A 12,210-nucleotide genomic window follows, 5' to 3' on the forward strand; every position below is an offset into this window, starting at 1 on the left:
AAATGACAATCTTACCAAAAGCAATACATAGATTTAATGCAATACCAATAAAAATCCCAACATCTTTCTTCACAGAGATAGATAAAAATTATCTCAAAATTCATATGGAATGGCAGAAAGCTGCAGATCCACAAGCATATCCTCAGCAAAAGAAACACCTCTGTAGGCATCACCATACCTGATCTAAAGCTATACTACAAAGCCATAGTAATTAAAACAACATGGCACTGACATAAAAACAGGAATGTAGACCAACAGAACAGAATTGAAGACCTGGACTCTAGGTCAAGTAATTACAGCTACTTGATATTTGACAAGGGCCTTAACAATGTAGAATGGAAAAAAGACAGCATCTTCAACAAATGGTGCTGGACAAACTGGACAAGTAAATGCAGAAAGATGAAACTTGATCCACACATTTTACCATGTACAAAAATCAAGTCCAAATGGATCAAAGACCTCAATATAAGAATGAAAACCCTGCTACTATTGGAAGCAAAAATAAGAGGAACTTTCCATGATATGGGAGTGGGGAAAGAGATCCTAAATAAAACCCCAGTAGCTCAGTAAATAAAACAATCACTCAACCATTGGAATTCAGGAAGCTGAAAAGCTTTTTCACAGATGAACATACAATAAGCAGAGCCAATAAATTACTCACAGAATGGGAGAAAACTTTTGCCAGATACACACTGGACAGAGAGCTCAAAAACCTAAACAATTAAAAGTGAGCCAACCCTCTCAGAAAATGGGGCAGAGAACTGCACAGGGAGTTCTCAGAGGAAGAAATGCAAATTGCAAAAACACATTTAAGCAAATGTTCAATATCCCTAATCATCAGGGAAATGCAAATTAAAACAACCTTAAGACTCCAAATTACCCCAGTAAGGATAGCAAACATTAAAAAATCTAATGACAACAAATGCTGGTGAGGTTGTGGAGAAAAAGGAACTCGCATTCAGTGTTGGTGGGAATGTAAGCTATTACAATCACTATGGAAACCAATATGGAGACTCCTGAAAAGGATGACTACAGAGCTACCAACAGTCATTCTCTTACTGGACATTTACCCTAAAAGCTTCAACCTTTGCTCAGAGATATTTGCTTAGCCAAGTTTATAGCTGCTCAATTCATGATATCTAAGAGCAGTAATCAACCCAGATGTCCATCATTAGATAAATGGATAACTAAGATGTGTTATATCTATATGATGGAATTCTATGCAGCAGTTAGGGAAAATGACACAATGAAATTTGAAGAAAATGGTCAAACTTGGAACAAATCGTTCTCAGTGAACTCACCCAATCACAAAAAGATAATCATCACATGGCGTCACTCATCTGTGGCTCCTAACCTGAATCTGCCCTTGATGCTGACATACATAATAAACATCTCAAGGACTACTGGACAATATGGATGGTGCAGCAGGAGGGGTGGGTAAGGAAGGCAATCTGGACCCAAATGTTAATGTTACCATAAAATCCTACATCCCATACCAAAAAGTTGAACCTTCATCAGGTGCCTGGATATCAGGGGCCTGGATAGTGTATATTAAAGTCTATCCTGAACCTTCTCCTCTTTCTCTCCCCCCCCCCACCTTTTATATTATCTATATTTTTCTTTCTTCTTCTCCCTTGGCATTGACCTGTAACTCCCAGTACCAGCATGTGGGTAACATCCACAATGAGCTGTTGATCAAAGAGTCCTACAAGGTTTCCCAAAAGTAGACAGAATTCTGTCAGAGTACTTGATGACCCACCTAAAGTTGATGTTAAGACCCTACTGCCAAAGACACCATATGCTGTTGGGATGGAACTTGGAATGACCTGGCTGGAGAGAGTCAATCACCAGACAGCTTGTCTAGTGGCAGAAGGTGTAACATGAGCAGCTGGGGGAAAATGGCCAACATGTGTCTAAGCAACTGTGGTCTAAGCTAATCAGTAGCAATGACCCTGAAGCAATGCTCACACAAGTACATTAGTAGCACACAGCCATGGCGAATTACCAACTGCTCTTGACTTGTCTAATGGATCTGTTTAGTGGAATGGATCCCATACCTGGAAGAGGGAAATAAGTAAGAACCACATCCATAAATGAGCCCATTCTCCAATATCAAGCTCCCACCAATAGTGGGCTAAAAGAAGGCCTACACCTATTAAATTCTCTCTAAAATACTAATGGGTACCCATGTATCTTGTACTGACTTCACTCTCCATTGGAGAATTTGCTTCTCTTTTTCAGATGGATGCATAACCTGAAGACAGAATCAGCCCATTGTACCCCACCAGGGCACCAGCTGAAATCATAGAGTTAGTGGGATAGTGAGCAAGAGCTGGTTTTTTGGTGAAGGAGACAGACACAGGGAACACTCAATTCCTACCAAATCAGATAACCAGAGACAGAGAGACTCACAAGACCTCATAACTAAAATAGACCTAAAATGAACCCAACATGGCTCATAGGAAATTTGTAGAAGAGGGGACAGTAAGATTGTTAGAGCCATAAGTTGGGTCAGTAAGCACTAAGACATTGCCTTTCCTAACTGATAGCCAGCCCCACATTGAAACACCCACAATCCTCATGGGGGATAACAGGGAGAAGGTAAACAATGGTACCATCATGGCTGTATACACAATAATGAAAAAAGAAATTAAACACAGATGAGCATGGCCCACATTGAGGCCTCTGTCAAAGAGAATGGATCTATATGACAGATGCAAAGGTCCCACGTTGGGGCTGGCAGGTGATTAACTGATGTCTAGTCACCAAGAGACAGATTGCAAGACTGGTTTTCTTCAAATTTAAGAGGCATATTATTACATTGTAACACGTGAAATCTGAATGCATCACTGTGGAGAGACTTAAGACTTTACCAACATGCAGACTATACCATTCACTTTACTATAACAGCTTCTTTTCATTTATGTATTAGGCATCTGCAGTGGCTTGATTAATGTGTCTCCATAAACTTACCTGTTCTGAATGCTAGGTCCCCAGCTGATGGCAATTCAGGAATTGGAGACTCCTAGAGGTAATGTTGGGATGGTTTATGGTTTTTATAGCCAGCATCCCCTTGTCAGTGTTTGTCACACTCTCATGTTGCTGTTATACATTTTATGTTAGCATGGAGATGATGTTCACCCTCTGCTCATTCCACTGTTTCCTCCTGCCATCATGGAGCTTCCCCTCAAGTCTGCAAGCTAAACTAATCCCTTTCATCCTACAAGGTTCTCTTGCTGAATGTTTTCAACCAACAATGAGAAGCTGCTTGTAACAATATCACATTCAAAACATTATTACTAGGATATACGTTGTTGTTCTCATCTGTTTTGTTGTAGTCTCTTATGTCATTTTCTTAGAGTTTTTATACATTTTAATAGATTTTTATGGAACGTGTATGAGAAAAATCTAATGTGATACTTTGCTTGTGTTTATATAATTTTGTTAACAATGTTTATTGACTAGAAGTTAATTTTGGATACTATACAACTTTGTGAAAAAAATTAACCCAGCTAACATGAGTAGATTTAATTTTGTACAATCTGATATGACAAAATACTTCTTTTTAAAAAAATACATTATTTTTGCTTGTGTGAAGGTGTATATGTAATGAGGGGTATGTGTGCATTTGAGTGTATGTATGTGTTATTTGAGTGTGATATATGCATTTGTATGTGCTCTTTCAGTGATCCATGCACTCAGCTGCGGTAATCAGAGCAGAACATTCGTTTTCCTGCACCATTGGTCTTCTGCCTGTTCTGTTTAAGTCAGAGTCCCTTATTAATGATACTCAATCTTATCAATGATCCAAGCATGGTAATTCCCTTGTATTTGCTTCCCTTTTCAGAACTGGAGTTATACAAGTACATGGTGACATTTTACATGGGTTGTGGAGATTGGAACGTGAGTAGTTTCAGGTCTCCAGAGGCACTCATGCTGGCCCAGAGAGTGAACCGAGTTTCTTAGCATCTCTTAAGCCCCAAAACTTGGTTTCAGTTCTGCTATTGTTTTTGCCTTCTCCTCTTCCAGTATTAGACTATTTTGTTACTACAATTTTGTATCACAGCTGGAAATCATGAAGTATGAGGCCCCCATCTTTGATCTCCTTTCTCAAGCTTGTTCTAGGTCCCTGGGCTTTTTTGTGATTCCATATCAATGTTACAATTGTGTATCTAATAAAGGGTTAATCAACAAAACATTTAGAGAACTGGCTTAAGTCACTAGCAAAATAAGTAAAAATAATAATGATCCCATTATAAATAGGCCAAGGTCCTTAGTGATTTTTTAAATATTTTATTTATTTTCTATTCATTTTTTTGAGAGACAGATATAGAAATAGGCAGGGAGAGAGGGAGAGAGAATAGGTATGCCAGGACTTCCAGCCACTGCAAACAAACTCCAAATGCATCCCCTTGTGCATCTGGCTTACATAGGTCCTGGGGAAGTGAATCTGGGTCCTTAGGCTTGGGGGCAAGTACCTTAACTGCTAAGCCATCTCTCCAGCCCCATGATCTTTTTTTTTTTTAAAATTAAAATGACATATAAGTGAAAACAAGGACCATGAAAAGATATTCAATATGCTAAATCAACAAGGAATGTACAAAAAGTCACCATCACACTCTTTTAGGATGACATATCAAAAAACTGAAAACAAATGTGGCTCAAGATGAAGAAAATAAAAGTGCACTTGTTAATAGCTAGTGGGAATATAAATGGCTGCTGGATTTATTGAAGCATCATGGAATAGCCTGTATAAATAAAAATCAACTATTACATAATTATATTACTTAACTGGTTAATATTGGTAACATATTTATATCTCAGCCATAACTCTCAGTGGGGGCTATATATTGCTTATTTTAGACATTCAGAGCAAATTTTAATAGCTGTTACTATGTTCAGATAGTAATAGTATTTCTGAAGAAATCATTTAAAACCTATTTATTGACAATTTTCAAATATGTGGATAATATTTAAATATTTTTTTAAATTTAATTGATTAGTTTTCTTTTCAGCAAATACAGGCAGTTTGGTACCATTATTTAGGCTCATCCATGATCTACCCCCTCCCATTGGACCATACTTGTTGATGTAAATGGGTCGTGCATTGTGGAGTTAGCTCATAGTTATTGGTATGATAAATGTCTCTGTATATCATGACCCAACATGTGACTCTGACATTCTTTCCGCCCCCTCTTCCGCAAAATTTCCCAGAGCCATGTTGGGTTCATTTTTGGTCTGCTTCAGTGCTGACATGTTGGGGGCCTCTGAGGATCTGGCTCTCTGATTTGGTAGGAGTTGATTTTTCTCTGCGTTGGTCTCCTGCCCCTTTGTGCTGGTATCTGGTTCATCACGAAAACATGACCCTTGCTTGTTTCGCCAATTGTACTTAGTTTCAGTTGGGCCCCTTTTGAGGTATGTTGGGGCAGCTCTCTCCTTAGGATCTGCATGTATCTGAAAAAGAGAAGCATATTCTCCAACGGAGAGTAAGTTAGCACCTGGAGAATTGAGATAACATTTACTTTTTTTTTTTTTTTAATTATTTATTTGAGAGTGACAGACACAGAGAGAAAGGCAGAGGGAGAGAGAGAGAATGGGCGCGCCAGGACTTCCAGCCTCTGCAAACGAACTCCAGACACGTGCGCCCCCTTGTGCATCTGGCTAACGTGGGACCTGGGGAACCGAGCCTCGAACCGGGGTCCTTAGGCTTCACAGGCAAGCGCTTACCCACTAAGCCATCTCCCCAGCCCAGCATTTACTTTTTTGATAGACAGTTTGATAGGTGTAGGCCCTCTTATACCCCATGATTGATGGTAGCTTGATATTGGAGAGTGGACTTATGTTTTGGTATGGTTCTGACTTGTTTCCCAGCTCCAGCTATGTGTCTCGTACCACTGAGGGGATCAGTTAATCAAATAAAGAGCAGTTGGTTCCCCACCATGTCTGTATGTCACTATTGCACTTGTGTGGGCATCACATCAGGTTATTTGTTGCTAATTAGGTTAGACAATGAGTAGCTTGGACAGATATTGGTCATTTCCCCCAGTCGCCCATGTAGCACCTTCTGGCACTAGACAGGCTGACTGTCTGGGGACTGACTCTCTCCTGGCGTCCAGACATGCCATTACATTTTACGTGTCAGCTGCGTATGGAGTCTTCAGCAATAGGGTTTTACCATTGGCCTTTGGTGGGTCATCAAGTACTCTGACAGAAGTCTGTTATTGTTTTGGGAAACCTTGTAGGTTTCTCTGATCAAAAGCTCATTGTGGATGGTAGCCCCAAACTGGAAGTGGGGGTTACAGGTCAGTGCCCACTAGGAAATTGAGGAAAAACTTAACTAATATACAAGAGTGAGAGAGGAGAGAGAGATAGAGGGGAGAGGGGGAGAGGGAGGGAGGGAAGATGTAGAAGATTTAGGTTAGTCTTGATCTTACCCTCCCCAGTGTCTTGTGGTTCAGGTGTTTCCTGTAAGGGTCTAGTGAAAGTTCAGCCATTTGGTCTGTCTTTTAGGAAGTAGAATTTTATGCTACCATTGCCGTTTGGGTCCAGATTACTGTTTTCCACACTTTGATGCCCTTCCCACCCTCCTCATCCTTCCTATTGTCTAGTCCATGAGGTGCTTGCTGGGTATGTAAGATATCTTGGGTAGATTCAGGTTAGGTGTTGTAGATGAGTGAGACTATGTGTCAATTTTTTTTCTGTGATTGGTAAGTTCACTGAGAATGATCTATTCCAGGTTCAACCATTTTTCCTCAAATTTCTTTGTGTCATTTTTTCTTACTGCTGTATAGAACACCATTGTTTAGATATACCACGCCTTTGTTATCCATTCTTCTAATGATGGACATCTGGGTTGATTCCAGCTTTTAGCTATTATGAATTGAGCCACTACAAACATGGTTGAGCCAATCTCTGTGGCCTGTGGTTTGAAGGTTTTAGGGTAGATGCCCAGTAAGGGTATAAATGGGTCTGTTGGTATTTCTGTAGTCAGCTTATTCAGGAGTCTCCATATTGCTTTCCAAAGTGGTTGTACCATCCTACATTCCCACCAACCATGAATGAGTGTTCCTGCTTCTCCACATCCTCGCTAGCATTTATTTTCATTTGATTTTTGATATTGGCTATCCTTATTTTGGCAAGGTGGAATCTCATAGTTGTTTTAATTTGCATTTCTATGATCATTAGGGATGATGTACATTTTCTTAAGTGTGTGTTTGCCATTTGTATATCTTCCTCTGTGAATTGCCTGTTCAACTCCGCGCCCCATTTTGTGAGTGGTGTAATTGTCTTCTTATTGTTTAGACTTTTGAGTTCTTTGTAGATTCTAGAGATTAGGCCTCTATCAGTTGGATAAACTGCAAATATTTTCTCCCGTTCTTTGGGTTTTCTATTGGCTTTGCTTATTATATGCTTGTCTGTAAAGAAACTCTTCAGCTTCATATGATCCCATTGGTTGAGTGACTGTTTAAGAACTTGAGCCACTGGCGTTTTGTTCAGGAAGTCTTTTTCCACTCCTATATCATGGAAAGTACTTCCTAAATTTTCTTGCAGTAGTATTTGAGTTTCTGGTCTTATGTTGAGGTCTTTGATCCATTTGGATTTGAGTGTAGTGCATGGTAAAATGTGTGGATCAAGTTTTAGTTTCCTGCATGTGGTTATCCAGTTTGTCCAGCACCATTTGTTGAAGATGCTATCTTTTTTTTTTTAATTTTTATTTATTTATTTGAGAGCGACAGACACAGAGAGAAAGACAGGTAGAGGGAGAGAGAGAGAATGGGCGTGCCAGGGCTTCCGGCCTCTGCAAACGAACTCCAGACGCGTGCGCCCCCTTGTGCATCTGGCTAACGTGGGACCTGGGGAACCGAGCCTTGAACCGGAGTCCTTAGGCTTCATAGGCAAGCGCTTAACCGCTACGCCATCTCTCCAGCCCAGATGCTATCTTTTTTCCAGCATATATTGTTCTGGCCTTTGTTGAATATTAAGTAGCTATAGTTGCTTGACCCTATGTCCTGGTACTCAAGTCTATTCCATTGGTCTATACTCCTGTTTTTATGCCATTATCATGCTGTTTTTATTACTATGGCTTTGTAGTATAGCTTTAGATCAGGTATGGTGATGCCACCAGAGGTATTTCTTTTGCTGAGGATATGTTTGGATATGCGAGGCCTTCTGTTTTTCCATATGAAATTTAAGATCTTTTTTTCTATCTCTGTGAAGAACACTGTAGGGAGTTTAATTGGAATTGTGTTAAATCTATATATTGCCTTTGGTAGGATTGTCATCTTCACAATGTTAATTCTGCCTATCCAGGAGCATGTGAGGTCTTTCCATCTTCTCAAGTCCTCCTAAATTTCTTTTTTGAGAGTTTTTGTATTTTAGTTGTATATATCTTTACTTCCTTGGTTAATATTATTCCTAGGTATTTTGTTGTTGTTGTTGCTATTGAAAATGGGACTATGTCCTTTATTTCTTTTTCTGTATATTTGTCATTTGCATACAGAAATGCTACCGATTTTTCACAGAGATAATGCATCAAAATGCTGTAATATAAGGTTAAAGATAGTAGTTAATGCTGTCAGAGAAAGGGAAATATCTAGAGAGGTTGAAGGAAAGGTGATTCCTTCTATTTATATTTCTCTCTCCTAAGTTGTCTGTTTCCGTTCTTTGTTTCCCAAAATTCAATTAGATACAAATTGCTCCTGGAAGTAACCCACAGCTACCTTCATATTTGCTCAATATTTTCTTAGTTGTGTCCTTTCATTTCACATTTTAGGATTGCTCTCAACTTTCTCTGTTAGTTATTTCATTATTACTAACAGCCATATAATTATAAAAAATACCATTTGATTTGAGATTCCATAAAGGCTCTATTTCCATCCCAGCCTATTTTTACTTACTGACTTCATAATACCTTAACAGTTGCTGAAGTATATTAATTTTGCATTACTTTGTTTGTTTTGACACTAATACTATTGTTCTCACTTCCAAAAGTAATCTAAGTAAATTGTGGCTGAAATATTGGGTTGATTTACACATTAAGTGAATGTTGATAGAATAATGGTTCCTGAAACACGTTCATTTGTTAACCTCTGAAAAGTAGTAAATAAAAATAATAAATGGAATTAAAGTTCTTGGTCAACAAAGTTTAAAGAGGACAGGTTGGGCTCATGCAGAATCTTATGAGTCCAGAGACATGTCCAGGATCTTTAAATGCTGAAAGTGGAAGACAAAAGATTGTATCAATGTAATGCATGAGAAAAAGCCTTCTTCACATTCATTTTTTAGATGGAAATAATTCCTGGGCCATGGAGATGGGAAGAATGTAGGAAATCTCAACGAATTGTGGGTAAGACAATTTTGGGGCTGTCAACAAAGGGCAATAAGACACCAGAACAAAGAAACATGCTCTTGGAACCTCCAGAAAATAATGTACATCTGATGACATCACTGACCTAAAAATATCAATTTTATCCTTTTGAGACATATGTTAGGCTTCTGGAACAGAATGCTGTTTTTAGAAATGGGTCCATGGTCGCTTCCACAGATGCAGAGAAACTAAATGTGGCTCTGCTGAGTTCCCCCGTGCAATCACTCCTGGGAATGTGTGGCTTTTCTTGGTAACCATTAGTTGGAAGTTTTAACATTAGAATGGAATGGGAAAGTATGATGTTAACATCAAGTGGTTAAAAATTAGTCATAGAAACTAAAATTTGATTTAGAAAGTACTAATCTGGTCCAGTCACATCAGTCAGATGTTAAAACAATTTGTTCATTTTAAACCAGTGTCAGTATTGGTACTAAAATGCCACAGGAGAAAACAGAACAGTTAGAAGCCATGTGGCACATACATTATGTAGATGTTAGCTAGCTGTATTCCCTTTTTAATTTTTTATGTTTTGTATCCACTGTTTTCAAAACTCACCAAAATCTCTGATACAGTTGTATTCCATTTGCTAATATTATCCTGAAAGTTGTATTACATTTTGAACTACCATTTTACATGAGAGATAATGAGATCAAACCACTCATCTGACTTGAAGTACGCACCAAGTTTACTTCTTAGATTATTATCTGTTTTTGGAATAAACTGTCACTAGAATAAAAAGCACTGGCTGAAAGAGCTCGGTAGATGGCAGAGCTTTTGTGTACAGATGCAGCATAGTATCCTTACTCCTCTACCCAAGATTTCACTTTCTGTGGTTTTAGATAGCTACAATCAGGGACCAAAACAATAAATTGAAAATTCTAGAAATAAATAATCCAGAGATTTTAAATGCCATAAAATTTTGAGTGGAGTAGTAAACTCACATACCATGTAACTTCATTTGCCCAGGAGTGGGACAGGAATCATTTCTGTCTGGGGTGTCCACAGTGCATTCTTAACCTGATTATTACATACTTAGGAATTAGAGCAATGGGTATAGTACCTAAAACTGTGTTTCAGAAAAACACAATTTATTCACTGATGCTATAATGCAAGGACAATGATACCAGCAATAAAGATATGACAAAGAAAAGCCATAAAGTGTTGCGAATAATGAAATATGTTGAGAGAGAACACAGTCACGTAACCTGTATCTCAATATTTTATTTTACCATGGGTGATTATTATTAATCACTTACTGGGCCTATTTAATAAATTTAATCACAGGTGTGTCTATTAGAAAAACTGCAGCAGATAGATAGATAGATAGATAGATAGATAGATAGATAGATAGATAGATAGAGATATAGATGATATAGATATAGATAGTTACATATATCAACTGAGGATCTTAGAATATATTCCTTTCACACAAAAAATGGCAGACTAGGGCTGGAGAGATGGGTTAGTGATTAAGCACCTGCCTGTGAAGCCTAAAGACCCTGGTTCGAGGCTCGATTCCCCAGGACCCACATTAGCCAGATGCACAAGGGGGTGCACGCATCTGGAGTTCATTTTCAGTGGCTGGAGGCCCTGGCACACCTATTCTCTCTCTCTCTCTCTCTCTCTCTCTCTCTCTCTCTCTCTCTCTCTCTTGCTCTCAAATAAATAAAAATAAACAAACATTTTTTTTTTAAATAATGGCAGACTATTATACTATAAAAAGGTCAGGAAAGAAGGTGAAAACCCTTCTATAGGCTCATTAATCCAGAAGAAATATTTTAATGTGTGACAGTGTCTTGTGAATCCCAGGATGGCCTTGAACTAGCTTTGTAGCCAAGACTCCTGTTTTCACTTCCCAAATACTATGTTTACAGGAATGCACCTTCATGCAGTTTATAGAAAAGAAAAAACACCTTTTATAATATTACTGTTATAGAATCCCTCATGTGCAAGTATCTTCCTACAAAATTAAGGTGTGAAGAAATTCTTTTTGGTTTCCTCAAAAACACAGTGATATCAACACAATCTATTTTCTGTAAAATTACATATTGATAAGCCTTACAATCCCAGTTTATCTACATTTATATTGAAACATTAAGTTTTAGTGTTACAACTATGCATCTTCAGCTGGCATGTCCTTTTTACTTGTATGACAGCTGAACTTTTCTGCCCTCTGTTATCTGGGTAGGATTGCAATCTCAGTGATGGAGTGATCCTTTGATGATATACTACTATCTTGCTGATTTTATTCCATTAATCATAACTAAGACATAGGAGGAGAAAAAATTAATAGTATTATACACTCAATATATCCCATGCTGTGACTGAGTCTTATTATACCTATGAGCCATATATTTTTATTCAAAGTGATGGATAATGAGAAATTTTATGCAAAACATGGTGATACAGATTATGAGTAAGGCAGCTTTATTTTGCAAATACTCAGGTAGGGCACAGGCCTAAAGAACATGTTACCCAGCCCTGGAAAGACTAGAACTTCAGTCTGATTCAATCTTATTCAGATGCCCATAAGGAGGAACTTCTAGATTATTCTTCCTTTTCCCTGGGTCTGTATTGGCAAGCCATTTCTGAGTATATACCCTCCCCATGGACCCACCTATCAGTTGAACTTATCAATGTAATGTGGCTTATGCCTATTGGATACCTAATTAATAAAAAATAAAGGCATGTTCCAAATTGCTAAGTGGATTTTCTGGTCTATCTGGAACTCTTTCCAGCAAGGGAGAAGAGAACTCTTAGTTCAGGAGCTTTTCTGCTCTTAATCTCTTCTAGTTTTACTCTATTAATATAAATCTCACATAATTCTTTCTTCTTCATGTCTA

This window comes from Jaculus jaculus, chromosome 9 (assembly GCF_020740685.1).
Source record: "Jaculus jaculus isolate mJacJac1 chromosome 9, mJacJac1.mat.Y.cur, whole genome shotgun sequence".
Classification (NCBI taxonomy): domain Eukaryota; kingdom Metazoa; phylum Chordata; class Mammalia; order Rodentia; family Dipodidae; genus Jaculus; species Jaculus jaculus.